The 21,513-nt window shown below is 44.5% G+C and overlaps 1 pseudogene across 1 annotated transcript; it reads right to left on the bottom strand.

The window, feature by feature from the left end:
- Positions 1-684: 684 nt before the first annotated feature.
- Positions 685-14,300, bottom strand: LOC308057385 (epoxide hydrolase 1-like; annotated as a pseudogene). Its single transcript has 10 exons — positions 13,468-14,300; positions 12,156-12,179; positions 11,043-11,256; positions 10,098-10,278; positions 9,085-9,315; positions 8,579-8,708; positions 7,185-7,384; positions 4,340-4,448; positions 3,887-4,012; positions 685-2,921 (listed from the first exon to the last, which is right to left on the bottom strand). The product of its transcript is annotated as an epoxide hydrolase 1-like (transcript).
- Between the last annotated feature and the right edge of the window lie 7,213 nt (positions 14,301-21,513).

Raw genomic sequence — 21,513 nt, 5'->3', positions numbered from 1 at the left:
AAAGAGTGGGACTTCTGAGTAATTGGGAGGTCTTGTACTGGTGACAAAAAGAGATTGATTGGCCCTGTGGAAGTGGGGAAGCACGTCTTCCTATTTTTTTACTAACCTTTAGCCCAACAGCCTTGACGGTCAGTTAGATATACAGTTAGAACTAAAATCAAGTGGTTTCTGCTCTAACCCTCTTCAGAGGAAGTTAGGACTGCGGCGAATGAAGAGACGGGACGCAGCTTGATGCAAGCAAATGTCAACTTATTGTACAGAAGCACGAGTTTCTATACACTTTCAGAAGCTGCGCGTTTGAAACAGATTGGTTCTTGAAGCTAAGCCTTGCATACTAGGCAATCCCCGATTGGTGGTTAGCTGCCATCAATTAACAGCAAGCTGTTACTTTTCCTTGGCGCCATCCGTCCCCCACTCCCCTGTGCTCTGTAAACATCTCATCATGTTAATTGTTGTCCAGACAAGCTCGAGCACATTCCCCTCAGCAAACTGACCGCCACGCATGGTCCTAGTTTCCAGCCCGCTCCTGCATCTCCCCCTTCCTGTTGCACAAAAAGAACCTTTGAAACCGAACGAGTAAAAACAAGGTATAAGTAATAGAACAAATAAAAAAGCAACTAAGACATATTATCAACGTCAGAATAACCCACTGTCTCTGTTCCGTACAATTTTACAATTTCCCCTTTTTGTTTTTGAACAGCTAGTACCAGGTTTGCCATGTTCTGCAGGGCCCTTGCAAACATGACAGCAACCAAGGTAACAGCAAACAAACAATACTGCCAGTTGAGTGAATGGATGCCCCAAAAGGCTGACATCTTCTCAGATTTTGGTAACATGTTGCTGCAATGGGGCGCCTAAAATCCACGCAGCACATACCATCAAAATCCTCACAGCCATGTCCTTGAACCAACAACAAAAAGCAGTGGCAATTTTGACTCACATGCTTAACTGCCTACCAAACAAGGTGATTTAACTCTTTAATGCTTTCCCTGCTGTTATTCCGGATAAGAGAAGAACTGCTGCGACACGTTCCCATCACAGCCTCCTACTACATTAGCATCTACAGAAAGACAATGATCGACATTCAAAGTGTAAACAGTATCATCTTCTTTTGGATTAACATTATACATAGGTGGAAGGGCACACCAAACAAGAACTGGTTCAGTCAAAAAGTTCGAAACATAGCATGCCTTCTCTGAACATACCTCTGGGGTCATTCCCTTCATTCCCTCTTTTTTTATGCAAAGAGAAACACTTCCACCAAAACAGAGAAGCCCCTATTTACATCTCTGAGCCCGGACACAAACCGCAGCTGTATGCGCCACCAGGCTCAGGGCAGGAATCATTCATGCAGTTACATAGCTATATATCTCTACAAGCGTGCAGACACCTATTAAACACTAGATAACCATGTTTATCTTTCCTATTCTCCTTCACAATACCTAGCTGTTTCTCCCATTAGTTTCCAGCCCGCTCCTGCATAGGACTCCTGTCCCAATATGCTAGCTTGTTCTCACTTAAGACAACAACAATAAAAGTTAGTTTCTTGCTTGCTTTTACTTCTAAGTCTTAGACTCTTCAATGTTTATGAAATGTGAAGAGGCGGTGAGGCGAGTGTGATCAAGTTCAGCACTATCTTTACTTGTCAAACTCCTGTTCAAAGTCAGAAGGTATTACTTGGGAGCAGAACTTGAGCCCTTTCTTCTGGCCTGGTGTCTAGTGCAGAATGGGAGAAGGAGGGAGGGTGAGAAACACTTGAGAGCTTTGAACAGTGTGTCAAAACTAGGTGTCTGCTGGACTTAACCTTCAGTCAGCTACTTAGAAGTGTCTGTAATGTAGTGAGCTTAACAGCTCCAAACAGCCCTATCCCATTTGAAGAGAAACTCGAGCCTACTGGTAGCAAGGTTGCTTGCAGCTTCTTGCTAGCAAAAATTGCACGATGGTGTGATAAGAATCGTTTGAAATGAGGGTAAAGGTTGAAGTAACCTGCTACGCTTGGTGCATATTTTAACTTTACCATTTGGAATGGAATGATAAAGAACGAAGAGGAAATTAAGTTGGTATTTTTGAGCTTGGAGCACACTAGGAACGCTGTCTCTGCCTTGTTATCCATTAAACATCTGTTTACATAGTGTAGTAGCTGCTAAAGCTAGCCGTAGGGGGAAAACCTGTTAGAATGAAGAAAGCTGCCTTGTGTGCAGCTGCCCACTTGAATATGTAATTCCTGGTCTCTTGAATGAAATATAACTTGAACGTAGGAGTGTTTGTGCTCAGGAGATCAAAACCCTTTACACTTCCACCAAAGCTGCTTGTAATGCATATTTCAGACGCTAGCACTCAAGTGTTTAAAGAAGCTTTTAAACAGAAGCCTTCGTTCTAAGGATCAAGGGGCTGGTTTCTTTCTACTCTCTTCCCCAGATGAGTGCAGTGTTACTGCAGTAAACCGTTCATGTATTCTGTTACACTTGAACTATGAGTGCAGCAATGATACGGTGCCAGGAGTGAAAGAAGACAAGTTGCTTACTTTGGGGTTTTTTCTTTTATTCTTTAGAAAAGCTTTAGAGCTTCATTAACAATTTTAGTACTGTAATGATTATCAAAATGAAATGTTGTTTTCTCTATGTGATTACATTGGATTTATTTGATCCCTCAAAGTAAAGGTTCTGCTGGTGGCAGAACAACTTGCTTCTGTTCTGTATATGTATCTAAAGTGCATGTTCACAGCTGTTCCACCTTTCTGACAAAGTGCATGATGTCTTGTGCCAGAAGCTTTGGTCCCTCAAAGGCAGCAAAATGCCCTCCACGTGGCATGTAAGAGTAAGTGATGATGTTCTTGAAGACCTCCTTTGCCCAGACCCGTGGTGTATGTACTAGCTCCTGAGGAAAAAGCTGCAGTCCCTGTGGGAACATACACTGCAAACCTAGAGGACATTAACTAAGTGCCTTTTTGAAAAAAGTCCTGGGGAAATTCTATAAAAACCTCCTGACTCTAGTAATTGCCACAGTCAGCTGGCAGAGCTTCACCGCAGCGACACATTTTGTGGTTTGTACTCTGCTGAAAAGCTTTGCTTGTATTTGAGTCTCCTTGAGTATGAGAATATTATACCCAAAAACGTAAAGTAGAGCCAACTTCGCACACGGTTCAATCTTGAAACGTTTCCTATTTTTAAACTTACCTTGTTTTACAGTTTTGCGATAAATGGCAAGACGCATCACCTCTTTGTGACAGTCAGAAATGAGCCTGCTCAAGTTTACTTTAGAATTTATAGTACCAGCGTAACGAATGAGTTGAGGAAAGGTAAGCTGGCTCGGTCTACAAAGGAAAAGACTCTTCTATTTGTTTGTGTGATCAATCACATGGAATTCCGTTCTGCAGCATTTTCTGGTCAGCCTCTCTTATAGTCATCTTAAAGTCAGTGGCTGTTAGAAGGTGCTTGGTTTGTTAGAAGGTACTGCTCTCCAGATTGCTTCCCCAAGTTTGTGCTTAACACTTGTAGTCGTTAGTTTTATCCACCACTAAGCCGTATGCTTCCTAATTCAGTTTAAACGTCTCTCTTGGAAATGCTCCTGATTTTCTGTTTTGTTTTAACTGAACTGAGCCAGAGATCACATTTGTTTGGTGACTAAGTATATAGACCTGTAGTTTGAACACAAGACTGAATATAGTTTGATATGTCCGCTGCATTGTCTTGGCTACAAGCTACTTTGTGTGAATTACAGGTTCAAAAGAAAAATGACTCAACTATTTTTATCAAAAGAAAATAAGAACTTAGATTATTTTTTTTAACAACTTAAGTTTGCTGTTTTAAAGTAATCTAAATGTTTATACAGGCAAACGTGGTTCAATCTCATTTGCAAATCTTTCTTACACCTACCACTTCATTACCTGGCATCACCTGTTAGACCAGGGTCCTTGGAGATGTTCTCCTTGTAGAATCGCATTGAGGACACAATGGAGGATGTCACCCAATAAATCATCACATTGGCCAAAAGCTCATCAAGAGTGTATTTGCTATTGATAGAAAAAGATGAAGACGTTTCATTGGAAGCTGTTTCTCAATACGCTATATTGGGCTCATGCCCTGAAGAACAGTTGTTCTTGTTCTCCACTTGTTTTCAAGCAGCAAATTAATTGGCACCCATGTGCCCAGAGCAAAACTGCCCGGTGCTGAAGCAGTAGTTTGCAGGCAGTCTGCTGTGAGTTTACACTACTACTTGTCATGTGTAACCTTTCATGCTCAAAATTCAGCTTTGGCCAGTCTTTTACCTATCTCCTCATTAGTTACCATTGCTCATTCTTTTAATGAGTCCTCTCATGGAAGAGCACCTGTTTTCTTACCTTTCCAAGCCTCCATCATCTTTATGCAGAAATGATTTATCTCTCCAGGTAGAGAATTTTTCCAATATATATGCAGCAAGCCCCCCAGGGGAGTCATTCAGTCCACAACCTAATTCAAGAGAAGAAGAGAACCATTGCAGTTGCCTGGCATTGCAAATACTTCAGTGGGAGTTAAACTGGACTTACATCAATTCTTCAGAGTTTTCTATGAGAATTCAGTAAAGAGTGCGTTTTACTAGCCCTGGTAGTACTTTATTCTTGAAAAGTTCACCCCAATGGAATTTTGGCTATAACTGACAGCACTATAAAGTTGAGCAATTCCTATACAAAAGAAAATAGGAGTTAAGAAAATCCTCTGGGCTTCTTGGTAATGTGTGGCAGAAAGAGCAAATTCAGATGTAAAGGGATTACACTCTGAAAAGAAATTTCAGATAAACTGTTTGGGAGCACTGTCCTGCTTAGGATGGCTAACTGGGACCCTGAGTGCTGTTCACTTTCTATGTAATTTAAACAACAGTGGAGTGTTGTGTATCTGCTATCTGCTCCTGCCTTTGGGGAATGCTAACAAACATTATAAACACAGCATATTATATCTGTGTTTTAACCTGTAAAACGGGTGGGGATTACTTCAGCAGTGGTAGAGCTTGCCTTGGGAAAATTCCTGTACCACACTCCAGGCTGTAGTTTTACAGTATCCTTAGAATTGCCTACTCTCAAGTGTATTTTAGTGTGACTTTAGCACTGAATGACTGCGTAGAAGATGATGCACAATGTGATTTCAATTTAATAGTGGACATATTTAATGCAAAGTAAGTTTGTGCATTGGCACAACAGTTTCCCTGTGCTGTCAGGCCTAAAGTGATTTGCTACACATCAAAGTCATGTAAATGCTTTGACCAGCAAAGGTAGGGCAGGCTAAAATGTGCCAGCTAACATATGACCCGTCTGGAGGTGAGCATTTTCTGAGCTGAAAGCTGTCTCCGAATCACTGTATTCAACTTTCATGGACTGGATGCTCAGAAATACCAGTCTTGTTTGCAGCTTACTAATGATTCAACCTGTACACATCTTAGGTACCACAGCTTCTGGTGAGTGAAAATACTGTAGCTTTGCTTTAAACCTGCCTAATGAGAACTAAACTGATAATATAGATATTTTTTGAGACTAAGCAGGGAATATGTATTTTTTCCCCCTATTTATTTTCTACCTTTCACAATTTTAGTGTGCTACAAAATCCCTGCTCTTCTTTTTTTCCAGGTTAAAGAGTCCTAGACTATGTACAGTGCTTGTAGGGAAGCTGCTTGGTCACTTTAGGGTTCTTTTTCTCCCCTTCTTGTATTCTTTTGATTATAAAATATATTAATGAAACAGGGGTGGAACAGATTCTAAATATCATGGATTTAGTGTTTTGTCTTACTCTCTTTTTGCTTTCTTTAAGAGTTTGTAAGATTCTCTTAAAGTCTGAGCTGGCTGACGTTTCAAAGCACTGTCCTTGACTCTTGGATTCTCTCACATAGCAGCAACCAAACTAGAGCCCATCGTGATTTTCTTCCTCTGCTTAAATTGCTTTGGACTTTGTTGACATCAGTTTTTATTGGCCAGTTTAATCAACCAGTCACTTAACTGCAGAGAGTTACAAAACCATTTATCTTTAGATTAAACCAAACCCTGGATAGGTGTCAGATTTTCACTTAACCATTCACTTTTATCTGTAGAGAAATTAAGATCATATTGAAAGGTACGGGTGCCAGCACAGATTTTTGTGATACTCTCTCTCCCCTGGAACTTGCTTACTTATTTATATTCATGAATTCTCATGTTAACTAGTTATTAACCCATGAACTTAATCTTTTTCTTAAGGCAGTTTAATGTCTTTAAGAACACTGGGGGAAGGAACCTCAACAAAACTTTTTTTGGAAATTAAATATGTTCCATTACTAGGTCCACAGCTTCTTGATCCTGCCAGAGCTCTGATATTTGAAGCACGATTTCCCTGTGATATTATCACCTGTAAATGAATTCTCCTTTTAAAAACATTTCTGCTAGTTTTCTGATCAGACACTAGACATACTGGTCTTTGTTTTTCTGGGGGCTGTCTTCATTGTTTGGCTTTTGAAAAGAAAACCCAAAAAACCCCAACCTGGTATCTGGTTTGTCTCCTTTTATTTCTCTGATATTGCAATCAGTTCAAGCAACAGACTAGGCATTAGCTGACGTTTCACTTTGAGTTTCCTCTTTTCCAGTTAAATGCCAGGATGGGGTGCTATTCCTTCTATGGTCTCCGTACCTGATGCCAGTCTGAGACAGCTCTGCTGTCTTTCCTGATGAGGGTTTATTTCAATAAAGGAATACCCCATAATCTTTGATAATATTATACAAATAAATCATGTAACTTTTCTGAGATGGCCATACCTTTCTTCAGACTCCTTATCTACTGGTCCCACTACATCATGCTTCTGGCTTCAGGTATTATGGCTGTGTCTACCTTTCTGCAAGATTCACATTGCACTTGCTTATTTTTCTTGTTTTCACCCACATTTATTTCTAGAAGCTTCAATTTCAGGGTCCTGTGCTTTACTTTAAGAGGCATTTTGCAAAGGGTTTCTTTGCCATAGAGAAGTGGTATGCCATTTAACAGACCTTGAAAAGTGATATTTGTAGTCTCCGTCTTTCTTTAAGCGGTTCCTTTTCACTTCCTTTTACACAGCTCTTGTCCCCATGTCTTGCATTCAGTCACCAGAATTCACTGCTTCTCAGACATGGTTGGCTTTTGTTCAACTATGTGTTTATACGCCTTAAGCAGTCAGTATACAAAGTTCATAGTGATATAGAGAAGGTTCATTACCTGCAGTGTCTGGTTTGGTGGCTTGGATGTGTAAGTATCCAGACTCTCGCAATAGTTCATGTATATTCTTCTGGATGAAAGGATACATACGTCGAACATCTTCCCTAGTAAAGCCTATGAGCCATGGTATATAAGCCCCAAGCATCACGGAAATCATCCTTCTCAAACCTTCTCTGCCAGCGAAGATAAGATTCACAGATCTGAAATCAAGTTAATGAATAGAAGGTTAAATCAAGCCATTTTCTGTTTCCAAATTTTCTAGAAAATAAGTCTGACGGGAGCTGTAATAGAAGCATTTCACTAAGCCAAATACATAAGCCCTTCACATTTATCGTGATTTCCAAAAAAATTTGGGAGAGTTAAAAATGGTACAGCTGGTGCCATCTCCATCCAGGAAAGTCCTATACTTCGTGGTACTGATCAGCTGCTGAAAGGCTGAGCTCCTTCCTTTTCTCCCTGCCAATTTTAAATTTATCTCCTTCCTGATTTAGAATGATGATCCTTGAGGTCTCAAATCAAAATGCAGCAGAGCTTACTTCCATGCCTAGTGAAAGAGAAGCCAAACAGCACTCCATTTTTCTCTGTACAACTCTTCCCTAGATAAGGGAGGCCAACAGCATCCTGGCTTGTGTCAGAAATTGCGTGGCCAGCAGGACAAGGGCAGTGATGCTGTACCCAGCACTGGTGTGGCTGCACCTCGAATATTGTGTTCGGTTTTGGGCCTCTCACTACAAGAAAGATGTGTCCAAAGAAGAGCAACGGAGCTGGTGAAGGGTCTAGAGAACAAGTCCTATGAGAAACAGCTGAGGCAACTGGGCTTGTTTAGTCTGGAGGAAAGGGGGCTTGGGGGAGACCTTCTTGCTCTCTAAAACTACAGGAAAGGAGGTTGTAACAAGGCGGGTGTTGGTCACTTTTTCCCAGGTAACAAGTGAGAGGATGAGAGGAAATGGCCTCAAGTCGTGCCAGGGGAGGTTCAGATGGGATATCAGGAAAAATTTCTTCACTAAAAGGTTTGCCAAGCATTGGAACAGGCTGCCCAGGGAAGTGGTAGAGGTATTTAAAAGGTGTGTAGATGTGGCACTTAGGGACCTGGTTTAGCAGTGGACTTGGCAGTGTTAGGTTTATGGTTGGACTCAATGATCTTAAAGGTCTTTTCCAACCTAAATGCTTCTATGATTCTATGAAATTTAGAAAGCGTGAGAATGCAAATACCACTGTCAATGCAAAGCATGTGAATATGACTGAATGCACAGGGGTGGGGATACCCCTGGAGAAAACAAAGCAGAAGGCGATGAGAGGCAGGGCAAACAGAAGGCAGGACCCGGACCGTGGAGCCAGAAGGTAGGGTAAGAACTGGAGAAACCTTCTCTGCACTGATTCCCTTTGCTACTCACTGTGGCAGCATCTGGGCCATGTTTGTGGTAATAAGAGATCCCCAGTCTTCTCCCTGTAGGTAGTATTCTTTGGAGCCCAATCTATTCATCAGCTTATGAAATTTCCGAGCAGTTGCTTTGCTGTCAAAGCCTGTAGGTAAAGAGAAACAGAGGAAACCTGTTTGTCTTGGTGTATCATCCCCTGGCCAAAGATCATGGTCTGACAGAGGCACATGAGTATGCTGCTGTGTAAAGGCACAGTGTGCTATGCTGCTCTGCCTTGCTCCTTGGCAATACAGTGAACACAAGATGGAAATTCAGTGGAAAGTGGATAAAGTGGAAAGCAGACCTGGTTTCCAGCTACCATTACCTTCCAGATCTCCACAGCCAGCCCCAGAGCCTCAGCCACATGGGTGTTAGTGCAGAGCCAAGCATCTGCATTCACAAACTGCATTCCCTGGTGAGGGCCAGGGATGACTGAGGCTCCAAGAACCTGGCAATTCCAACAGCGCCTTTTCATCGCTCACCTTTCTGGTGTGGTGCCTCAGAGAAGCCATATCCTGGGATGGATGGGCAGATGACCTCAAACACCATGTCACCCTCATTCAGGCCATGCTCAGCTGGCTCTGTGAGTAGAGCGATGGTCTTGTAGAACTCGTAGAAGGAGCCAGGCCAGCCGTGGACCATCAGCAGAGGTTGAGCAGCTCAACTGTGAGGGACATAGGAGGGCTTCACGTGGATAAAATGGATATCAATCCCTGCCACACATCCAGACAGATAAATTAAAGCCTTAGTTCCATCACAGTTTCTGTTCCAAACTCTGAAGAAGGAGGGTGGCAAAACTGTGATTAGCATTCACAGCAGAAGGTACACAATCAACCCATGGCAAGAAGATGCCTAGCTGAAAGGACATGCCTGGTATTTTACCTGTGTCTCATCTTTTACTTACAGACAGAGGTATTGATCCCAGTCCCAGTTACTGGGGTCACAGGAGACTGAGCATCCACCTCCTGAGAAATTGGTCTTACAGTATATAAGTACAGCTGCACTTCAATGCATAGCATAATGCAGCTAAGACACGTGCAAAAACATGACTAAATTACAAAATGTGTGGGTGATAAAAAGAGAAACATGGAAAAAGTAAGCGCAGGATATAAGTTTAACCTGCAGATCACTTATCTAAAGTCTGGCTAACCTCACCTGGCTAAACTGGGTGGTGGTGGTGGATATTCCAACCTCAGGGCCTGGGTAAATTTTACAGTTTTCAAAGGTGGCTTCAAGGCAATAGCAGAAGAAAACCTCGTTGTTATTTAGTGCAGGTTCAGAGCCAGATGAAGCCCATCTTCAAGCAGATCTAATCTTATCACCACTGTGCAATGATCTTAATCTATAGAGGGTTACTAATAACATAGCCTCCACTACTGATCCTTCATTAAGCTGTTATGCACACTGTTGTCTTAATAGAGTAACCTCTTAAAGCCCCCCATTCTCTCTGTGCATTTCAGAGTGAGACCTGCTCAAGCCACAGAGACCCCCTCACCTTCAATGGTGGTTTGGAAATGGGGATATTTGTTCAGGATTTCCACTTGCTTGCGTCGGTCAAACGGGTTCCTCCAGTAGGCCACCACCTTCTGCAGGTAGCTGGAGGTGAAGCTGTAGCGGAAGGCAGCCCCTTCCAGCTGCGGTGTGTAGCGGGCCTGCTCCAGGCGGCGATGCAGGTCCTGCGGACAGGAGCTCTTGCAAGGCTGGCCAGATGCCTGCATGTGCCCTATGCTAAGGCAGGCATGAACAGGCTCTCCTGGCTCCACCGGCTTCTGTGTCTCTCTCTGGGACACCACAAGCCCTCCTGAAGCAGTGCCATACTCTGTATAACTTCCTGAATCATTTATATGGAGAATATATTTTTCTACAGGTTAGCAGTTCCCCTAGGGCACCCAGGAGTAGTGGGTTCTACGCTTGCCTTACTGCTAACTCGCTTTAGGGTTTTGGGCACTAGGAACTTGCCAGCACTGCCAGCTGAGAGAAGAATAAGCAGCTCAGCCTGTGCTACCGACTGCTAGTTGGCCAGATAATTAGTGACAGGCTTGTAGGGACAGAAGGAAGGACCCCATCCTTCTTCACCCTTCCAACCCTGTCCTCTGCGGAAGCCCCTCAGTCCTGCCCTACTGGTGCCTTTGCTATCCCGGTGCCCTCCCACCCCATTCCACCACTGCAGACCTGCTGTCAAATTCTGCTGCTCAAAGCATGGCCTTTCTGCAGGAGCAGCCCCAGGTTGCATTGAGAGTCTGTGGTCTCAGAAAGCGTAAAGACATTGCAGTGAATCTGAGCTCAAATCCCATTCATAAAGGGCAGTGAGCCAGAGCATCATCTAACGGACCTGCGCTGGCTATTGCCCCCAAGGCATCACCTCAAAGCAGTAAGGTGGGTGATGAACTGGCTCCACCTCGCAGCTTTCTGCCCCTCCTTACCTCCCAGGCACGGGCACCTCAATTTCTTTGTCAGATGTTTCAGTCTTGAAGGGACAGATACTTTCATCTTCTTTCCCTTTTAGAGGTCTTTCATCTGAGCCCCACCATCCATTGCCCATTTCAATAGTCTTGATCTTGTGTCTAGACCTCAGCCAGTAAACCAGCATCCCTCCAATGCCCAGAGCGGCCACAGGGACCAGGACTGCATTCCTCTGAGAACATTCAAATGACCTGGGGAGGCATAAAATTGTTTGCGCCCAACAGAAGTGTCAAGGGTAAAGGGACTATGCTGAGGCTTGTAGTCACATTGGTTGGACGTGAGTAACAAACCCCATGCAGTCAGCAGGGGCTGGGTGTTTCTGTTATTTTTGAAGATCGCAGGCAGGATTTGTGGCAGGGTTACATCTACCAGTGTTTCTTAGGGACCTTAAGCCTTTGCTGATCAGGACTTGTTAATCACAAGGCTTCTCTGTCCCTCTCCTTATGTACCAGGTGTGCCCTGGGAGACAAGGATCAGTAGGATCTGGATCTATCTGTTTTAAGGCAGGTACTGAAGTGAATGGGATAGTAGCACCTGGACAGCTTCAGGAATAAAAACTGCACAGAGTGGGCTGAGGAGCAGAGACAAGAGTTTTCAGCTGCTGGAGACAGCTGGATGTGCTAGACATGCCCCTTGACTGTGCTACATACATAGCTCCCCTACAGATTCAGTCATCTTTTAGGGCAACGCTAGCCCTCCACCATAGCTGTCCATAGGTAAAGGTCTCAACTTGTCTGTCTGGTGCCTCTTTTTCTTACCTAGACAGCAAAGTTTCAGACTTTCTTGAGGTGTGGGAGCTAAGGCGCCAGAGCTGGATTTAACAGACAGACAGCAATGTTTTAAAACCGTTCAAACCCTTCAGCAATCAGTCCTAAATGTAGTGTCCCTTCCCATCCCCCTGACCTGTGCCTCAAGCTCTCCAGCTTCCCTTGGGGATTAGCAGAGCTGTCTGGGGCTATTGCAGGGGGCTCAAAGAAGACTGTGAATGAAGATTTTTTGTCATACAGGGTATGGAAGGGACTATGCTGTGCCCCAGCCCAGGTGCTAATAAAAAGTGAACTCCTCAGCACAGAGCAGCTATTTCACTTACCTGATCCGGGACAAGGTGCCATCCCTAGAAAATGGGGGTGGGGTGGGAAAGATTCTTGGTCTGATAGTGTTGTCTGAATGGTACCATCCCTTGGGGATGGTGTAAGGAACATCCCCTGCCAGCACCATTTACCGCGCAGCCATGGGATCACAAGCTGTTCAGCTGGCTGGCAACAGAGACAGTGTTTCTGGGCTGTGTTTTAGCTAGATAGTTTGTCACCATAATATTCCCGCCTTCAGCACAATTTAGATAAAAGGCACTGAACAACTGGGTAGGTGTCCTTGCGGTGTTTCATCCTACAGAGGGCTGTGTTACTTCAGCCAAGTAAATAGTTTATTTTGGCAGCTGTGTAGCGATAGGTGCCCAGCCTTGGCAGGGGACTTCCAAGCTCAAGGGTTACTCTGCTGCCAGCCACGTGGTACTCATCCTGCCCAGGGCTGGCATGAGGAGCAGCTTGTGGGACCCTTCCCTGTTCAGGTTCAGTGAGCTGCTGTACCTTTGCTACTTCCAGCTACTCCTGACTGGATACCAAGCTTTTAGGTCTCATCTGCCCGCAAGAAAAAGGAAACATCCTCGTTGGTTCTCTTTTAGCCTGGTAGATTCTCTTGCAAGAAAAGCAGAATCTAAAATCTACCAAAAAGTTAGAAGCAACAGAGAAAGTCTTGTTACTCTGCAGCTAGATGAGGGAGCTGTTTGGTGTCATAATTACGATGCCTTGAGACAAAAAAAAATTAAAAAGGACAGGAAACTCCATGAAAAACCAAATCCACTGGGTGTTTCCTGTTGCCTGGTACCCTTTCCCACTGCTACCTGTGATGCAGAACACAGTGCCTGTACTGGACACCCCAGCAGTAGTGAAGGCAATTGGGTAATTGATCTCTGAGACAGTCTATGTGATTTTTAAGGAAGTATCTCCTGAAACCACTCCCAGACAAAGAAGACCAAGAGCTCCTAAGAGCAAACAGTGTCAGCCTCCACCTCCCTGGAGGCTGAGTAGCTTATGCAACAAGTAATAACAACCCCCTGCACTTATATCCTGGAGTTTAGTGAGTCAGAGGCACGAAACCAGTTATCACGGCAACAGCACAAACTCGGCACTGCTAACAAAGCAAGCATGTCCCAGAAACAGCTCTCTGAGTGGCACAGAACAAGGCTCAGTCTTATAAAACCTCCTCCCTACCCATGCTCAGGAAAGCTCAGCTGCATGCTCCCACCCACCGATGGCCTGGTGGACCCCACCGGGCCTTTCTCCTGCCCCAACCCTGGGGACCCCTGTTTAGAGTCCCTCCTCCCTGTGCCAAAGAGATCTCACCAGGCGTTTGGAAGCATCTCCTGCCACATGTCCGCTCCTCCTCGCCTAGCCACAGCTCCCAGCGAAACAACCCAGGTGTCTCCTCTGCTGGCTTTCTCTTCCGCAGCGACACTCTCCTGGTGACAATGCAAGCTACATCAACCATCAGTGCCACCTATTGCCTAAACGTGCGCTTGCAAATCAAGTTCAGCAAGAGACAAATGCCAGGTCCTGCACGGGGAGGGAACAGCTCCGTGCATCAGCACAGGCTGGACGCCAGATGCATAGAAAGCAGCTCTGCAGAGCCTGGCCTGAGGTCCTCAGCTGAGCCTGAGTCAACAAGGTGCAGCAAAGGCCGGTGCGTACAGGGCTAGATAGCAAGCGTGTTAGCCAGCAGGCTGGGCGAGATGATCCTTCGCTCTCTTCAGCACTTGTGGGGCCACATCTGGAGTGCCATGTCCAGTGCTGGCCTTGCTGGCAGAGGAAGGGCTGGAGTGAGGCTGCCCACCCTCGGTGGTCAGGGCCACCAGGCTGCTGGGGGGCTGGAGCCATGTGGTGTACCAGGAGAGACAGAGAGACCTGGGCTTGTTCAGCCTGGAGGAGAGAAGGCAAACGGTGGGGTCTTACTGCTGTCTGCATCTACCTAGTGGAGAGTGTAGGAAAAATGGACGAAGAACAAAAGGCAATGGACGCAAATTGCAAGAAGGGAAATTCTGGTTAGATGTGAGGAAAAATTAGTTCACCATGGAGGTATTCAGACACTGGGACAGGGGCCCAGAGAGGATGTGGGATCTCCATCCTTAGAGGCAATCAAAATTTGACAGGAACAAGGCACTGAGCAACCTGATCTACCTGAACCTGGCGATGAGCTGACCTCCATGTGCCCCTTCTGACCTGTGCATCGTGTGGCTCTATTCCATGTGCACCTGTGATCTGCAGCAGCCCAAACAAAAAAGGAAAAGTTGCTTTTCATTTTCCACAGAAATCAATGCTTTGTTTTAGCTCATTTTTAGACTTCATTTCCTTCATGGTTAGTAAAATCTTACTAGGTAAAGGCTTCTCTTTCCTAAATTGTGTCCTTGCTGTGCTTCAGTCCAGGAATAACTACATCTTACTGTGAGAGAAAATGATTCCTATCTCCATGCAACGCTCTAAGCGAAGTACCATCACCAGTGAGCTCTGTGATGGTTAGGTCTCATACCGTGACTTCATATGCAGCCACTGTGCCATCAAAAAAGAGTCATCAGGAAGAAAAGCTTGTAAATCCTTCATTTGGTCAAAGTTCAGTTTATTGCTACACCACAGCTATTTCTGGTTACATCCGTCTGGGATTACTTAGCTTTAAGGTTCTATTTCCCAAACAAAACCAGCTCTTTTGAGGCCTCTTGGAAGATGGCATCCCTGATTGCAGAGGGACTATAGTCAGCAGACAAGGGAATTATTAGCAACAAGGGGAAAGAACTACAACCCATGTGGAAGGTAGCTGAGGACCCTGTAAAGAGCCAGGTTGAGGTACCGCAGGCTGTGGTGTCGTCGGTAGACAAAAGAGACCTCGAGGAAATTCTGTTTCTTACTTAGCACTGGGAAAAAGCATAAAGGCTGGTGGAGGAAGGACTGGCTTAAACAGCTGTGAGTGAATTTATCTATACCAGGAATGTGGGAGAAGAGCCAGCAGAGCTAGTTACAGCTACAAAGAAAAGACAGAAGTTGCTGCTTTCTGTATAAAAAGCTTGGGAAAGTCAGAATGGCTTTTACTTAAGATACAAGGTGACACACCAAGGCCACTAATACCCTGGGGCTAAAAGGCAACACCTCACCACCACCTTCACCCCCAATAAATCTGGAACAGCTGGGATGCCAGGATCCCATCTACTGAAATGCAGGGGATGTGCAGGAGTTTTGTGTGAGTGCTGGTGAGCAGAGATCAAAGGGTTCCCAGAGGAAATTCCGTCCTGGGATGCAGCAGCAGTGGAAAGCAAGGGGTTTTTCCCCTCCTCTCTTACAACCTCTCGAGGCCAAAATGCACAAATTCAGGCAGAAACTGCTTGCTGGAGACAGCAAGGCTGCCTCCCACGAGATTTTGATGCATGTCTCATAAATGGAAAGGGGAATCCCACAGGAAAGGACCTGCAAAAATGTCTCAGAGCATCTCCCTGCATTGGGGCAGGATCCCTTATTCTTAATGACAGACGTCTTAGCAAACCCATTTTTAAAAAGCCCCCTTCGGAGCACTATTAGAAAAAATTCTGCCTCTGTCCCAGTGCTGTGCTTTTGCTGGTTCAGCTGCTACTCTGGCATGGGAAAAAAAAAAAAACCAAACCAACCCAAAAGGAGAGAGAATAAAATTTGATACACTGAATCTCACTATTGCACCTCTGTCTAAACTTCCAAATGTCTAAACTTCCCACAGTCCCTGTGCGACAGGCATCATTTTATAAAGGGATTTCATATGTTCCCATTGCACAAATCACATACTAACAGAAAGCTTGTTTCCTATGCTTTTCTCTTGCTCTTGTCACTGATCTGCAGGATCACCCCTGCAGCAATGATAGAAAATACAGACATGGAAATGTTACCGTAATGTATTTTTTCAGCTGGTTTAACAGCTGGATACAAGCAGGAGGAGCCAAACACAACACAACCTGCCAGCTCTCCCAGACCCGTTCGCTACTGCTGGTACAGTGTGACCTGCTGCTGGAGAAAGCACCCAAAGGCCAAGCAGTAGTTCTGCAAACACTGGGTGCCCTCTTGTGGGAAAGAGGAGCTCGCAGCACCAGTAATAACACTTTTTTTGTGTGTATTTGGGCTTTTTTCTATTTTGGACTTTATGTGTTTCTCGTTGCCAGTTTCACGTAATCACAATCCAAGCCTCATCAATGCCATTAATACTGAAACCTGAAACACAGGGAGGAAAGCTGGTGACTTCTCATTATGAAATGGGCTATTGAACAGGGGTAAGAATGGAGCACAAAACCTTTGAACGCAGCTCTTTTATAGCTTGAGATGCTGTGGCAACTTGGAAATGATTATTCTGACCTTTGGAGCCGTTGCAAGGCCCTTGCTGGGATTTATGGCCCCAACTGTAATGCACTGCCCTTCACAGAATCATAGATTCATGGAATTGTTGAGGTTGGAAAAGACCTTTTAAGATCATCAAGCCATCATCTTACAGCATGAAGGCATTGCTGCGTAATTTTCCTTTTGCATGCACAAGATCAGGTTCACTGTCTTAAGCATTACTAGAAAGCAAATGGTGCTCATTAACAGGGGATCTTTGTGAATATGGTCTCCTGACTTATACCAGGGACCAGCTCTCTTCTTTTTTTCTGGTCGGTGGCCACTACCAGTGAGCTGCTGGCCAGTGATGTTGCAGGGCAGGACAACTGGAAGCTTCAGATCTCTCCTGTGCTCTTCCAGGTTCCCAAAACCCTGCTTGCCCCATGGCATCACTCTGTCTTTGAACGTTATGTTCTTCCTTTGCTTTTAAGGAAGGTCCTAAGGCTAACAAGGATTTCATGTGTTATGCCGGATCTTTGCTCCTACAGGCCAAAGACACTGAATGCTGTATTTCCCTGCATGACTTCTGAAGGAAAATGGTCCCCATGGTCCAACAGGTCCAAGCTGGGACTGTCCATGCACATGCAACTCTTTCCAACTGGTATTGTATGAAAAAAGCCATGCCCAGAGATGGGATTAGATGGGAAAAATTGGAGCTCTTACCACGTGTGGCTGTGTCCTTGGGGTTAAGGGAAAGCCCCCAGCACATCACCCTACTTGCAATGGACAAGCAAAGTTTTCACCTTTCCAGTGAGGTCTCAGGACATTCAGCTGGTTGGTGGGAGATTTGTTTGGTACCAAAGTCTACTCTGGCACTGAATGGCAGGCTCTGTGCTCAGCCTCAGTGATCCCGTCCCTGGAGGAAACACTGAGCTCCTAAGCACCTCCAAGCTGTTAATTCCTCAATCTTACTAACAAGAGCCAGCTCAAACATCTGAGAGCAGACGGCAGCAACACCTTGCTCCTGCCCTCACCGGTAGCCAGTCCATGAGGCCTCTGTGCTGCTCCATGGTATATTACATAAAAGTCGGATTGCAGGAGCAATGAACAGCTTGGGAGAGCCCAGGACAATCTCTCCAACCTCTTCCTCCCCCTCCACAAATGCTCCTTTCTTGCGCAGAAAGCCCATTCTCATTTCTGAATATACCTTCCCCCTAACATCTCTTTAGTCCTCTGCTCTGCACTGTATGCTGAAGAGAAGTTACTGTTTTCCCAGCTGGAAATGGCCCCTTCTCTGTCTCCCTTATTGTCGGAAGACCTCACAAATGTTTCACTGCTACCTCCGGCAAGGACTGGCCCCTTCTGTTGCTAATTAGGGAGCTAAGAGGTTCCTCCAGGCACTTCCCAGTGAAACTGAGCCCATTAAATGAATGGCAGGCAACGTCTCTGGGGGTGGGGAGCAAAATTACACAACCGCTGCTTGGAAATAGGCAGTTTGTTACGCGTGCTGGTTTTAGAGACTCAGCAACATTAAAAACAAAAGCAACTTTCAAATCCAAACCAGTGTATTTAGGTCACTGATACCCCAGGGATAATCTTGGGGATATTGGTGATGGGAGGCAGGCAGCAGGCTCTGGAAGCTTGTGCTCAGAGCCTGGATGCACAAAATGTGATAGCTCCTGCATGTGTGCCAGGCCATGGACTGAAAGTCGGGTGTACAAGACCTTTCTGTGCTCTAGGATATGGGTACTGCTGTGCTGCGTGCTAGGAGTGTTAATCCTGGAACGTAATGTGAAGGATAGCCCTTTTGGGCTTGGACACACTGTGGAGTTTTGGTGAGTGTGGTGGAGGCTTGCAGGCTTGGCTTAGCTAACCCAGGTGCCCAGCAGACATGAGGAATTTCTTATACAGAAGGGAACTGCATACAATCAGTACAGATAGAACTTTCAACTCTGCTCAGTTATCCCATTTTTGTTGTTTTACAATCTTAGGATTGCATTGCATATCTCCTGCAACCATTGCTCCAAGCCATGTAAAATTATCATCTTGCAAAGAAAGCAAGAATCATTTTTTTAAAAAAAGGATGCAGCTGACCAAAGGTACTTGAGAGAGGGACTAGTCTTAAGATTTGTAGGACAATATAGATATAAATGTCTTATGGAAAAGAATATGCTGGGTGATTTGTCATTAATGTAGTGAAGAAGCATTGGTGGCAGAAACAAAGGCCTTACCTTCAACAAAGGGCTGCATATAAATTAGTATGTGTAGAGGGTCTATACTCAATGATGTATTTAGTTTAACAAAAAATCTCTAAAAAAGCAGTTAACAGCAAGTATTTGGCTGAGGCAGAAAGAAATGCTAGAGAACGATCTCCATCCTTCTCAATAACAATGATTGCTGCTGAGGATCCTGTAACAGCAGCTATTACGACAGGCCAGATCCCAAGCTGCTTTTCTCCATCCTTACCCTGGAAAACTCCTGTTCTTGCTTTCGGTGGGCATGAGTGCGCAGTGGCTGCGAGGGGTAGCTGTGTTGCAGAGTGGGGCGGGTTGTCTCTGTCCCACCGCTCTGCTGGAGCTCTGCACAGCCACCTTCCTGAAACTAGCTCTTACAACGAAGGGCTTCGGAGGGAAAGGGCGAAGCCCAAATCTAAGCATGGGTTTTGCAGTGCCATCAGCTGAGCATTAGGCGCTCACGGAGCTCCCACAGTCGGTATGGCAGGCAGCTGAAGGGCTGCTGGAGTGTGTGAGCTCCCCTTTGCAGGCCTGAAGAAACATGCAAGAAGAGATCTGTTTTTGAGACGTTGGTCTCATGATGTATTCAGTTCACTGGAAATTTTGGAGAGTTTTCTGCAATGATCCTGTGCGTTATTACCTCCCTTTTGGGGAACTGTGTTAGCTGTTTGGAAGTATTTGTGGCCTTCTTCCCAAATTATTTATTTCTCTATGGTTTTTCCTACTGTCCATTATTAGTTGTTATGCCTACATTGTATAACAACAACAACAACAGTAATATGAGGAGACTCATCAGGTCCAGAGGCATTAAGAGAATGAAGACTGAATCAGCTGAACTTCTGACATAAGGATATGATTTTCATTTTTCATTAAAAACATCTAGTCTGGAAAACGAGGGACATTTGAGTATAATGTAGTAACAGCACTGCAGATATCTCACCTAAAGAAAGCAGCACTATGGACCTTGAGCATTATATCAGGACCCACAAATACAATTGGGAAAATAATTAGGTATTGTATTTTAAGATATTGGTCTGAATATGGTAAACAAGATTCTATCAACAAATCTGTAAGTGTAATTTTTTTTTCTCCTCCAGCTTTTCAGCATTCTTGGAAAGACTTCTCTAAGCAAAATCCCAGATACGTAACTGACTGGCCCTTCCCAAAGGTACAAGGATAAAGCCCTTTGCAAGTGGCTGTTAAGAAAACTGGGCAGCAACAGCTGCAGGATTAATCCTTGCCTAAGATTAATAAGCAGTTCCGCAAGCAGTGTAACTAATGAAGCCTTGTTTCCTACATGTATTTGCAAAATACAGCTACTATTTGCAAATACAAAGAATTTGTATTTTGCAAGTACAAACACAAAAACTTTCTAACAATTGAATTGTTCTAAGATTTTGTTTCCTTTAGGTATGTTTATAAAATCACTCCTGCACTTCCAAAGAAATCACTTTTCGTGAAATGTGTAGAAACACCTTTCAGAACTAATTTTGAAATGTCTGCTTGCCGAAGTTGGTGAAATCAGCAAACAGATCAAAAAGGTACTGAGAGGACACATCTATAGACATACCCAGTGATTGCACCAGCACTGGTTCTGCAGGAAGCAAGGAACAAAAATGAAGTTGTGAAAGAAAACATAGGAGAAAGCACCTATTTTTTAGCAGTGTTGCAGTGAGAGGAGTTGCAAGGCTCGCAGAAGGAACGTCCCCCATGATCAGTGCTGAGACATATGGTAGCCAAGAATGATCGAGTCCAGCTCATTTGGTTTTAATGGTGAAATCTTCAGCGCCATTGACGAGACCACCGCTTGCTTTTGCACCGCATCCAGAGGATGAAGTGTTTAGTGAGGCAGCCAAATCTATGTAAGATAGAGAACAACTGGGAAAAACTTCAAAAGGCCCTAGTAAAGGCTGCTGCTCTGAAATCTAATTCATGTTTTGGCATTTGCCTTCAGTGGGAGCAGGAATGAACCAAAAGTTGGGTAAGTGGCACAAAGTGATTGCAGATGGAGCTCTCTGTATGCCAATAGAAGTTAAGGGAAGCTGGAAAAAATATTTCACTGACCTAATATTTAAATGAAATATTCTGAGTTAGAGCTGATTTCAGGGAAAAACTCCAGGCACCTCTGTGGACAGCACAGTGCTGAGAGAGAAAACTCAGTGCAGAGCAAAGCAAAGCCAAAATAAGATGTCGTGTATTAAATAGGTCAGGAATGTATATATCACCGTAACAATTCCAAAATAAATCAGCTATGCATCCCCACTTTGAAATCAGTGTTAAGTAGGGTCACTTCCATAACAAAAGGGCAGAGAGGAATAGAAAAGGCAGAAAAAACCTGGCACCATAATCACTGGGACAGTGGAGGCTGTAACAGGAGAAGGGAATGAGTGAGCAGGACAGTTTAGCTTTATGAAGAGTTGAGTCAGGGGAGAGACTAACATAATGAATATCTAATTTGACCTTTAATAAAGTCTCTTGTCACCTGCTGAACACCCTTCATGACTTGACATGGATTATAATCTGGGAGTTACACAACACCTGATGTAATAAAGAAAGGAAATGTAATTTTATGGTGCATAGAATTCTGAGATAAAAAGAATGGCTGAAAAATGTCACCAAGGCAAGTAGCTGTAATCATAAAATTAGTATTAATAAAGTTGGTGATGGTGAAAATCCATCAGTTCTTGTGCCTCTTGTTTTAGGATTTCCATTCAGGTTTGTGTGGCTCACTGAAGCTGAGATTATTCCTGCTGCTCTTTAAGCACAGCAGCATCCACATGGTGAAACACACTTTAAACACGGAGAGTTAGAGCTCAGGATGGAGAGCCAGAAAAAG

This window comes from Falco punctatus, assembly GCF_963210335.1.
Source record: "Falco punctatus genome assembly, contig: scaffold_28, whole genome shotgun sequence".
Lineage (NCBI taxonomy): Eukaryota > Metazoa > Chordata > Aves > Falconiformes > Falconidae > Falco > Falco punctatus.
The sequence above is the reverse complement of the archived record's forward strand: the minus strand, read 5'-3'. Positions and strand labels throughout refer to the sequence as shown.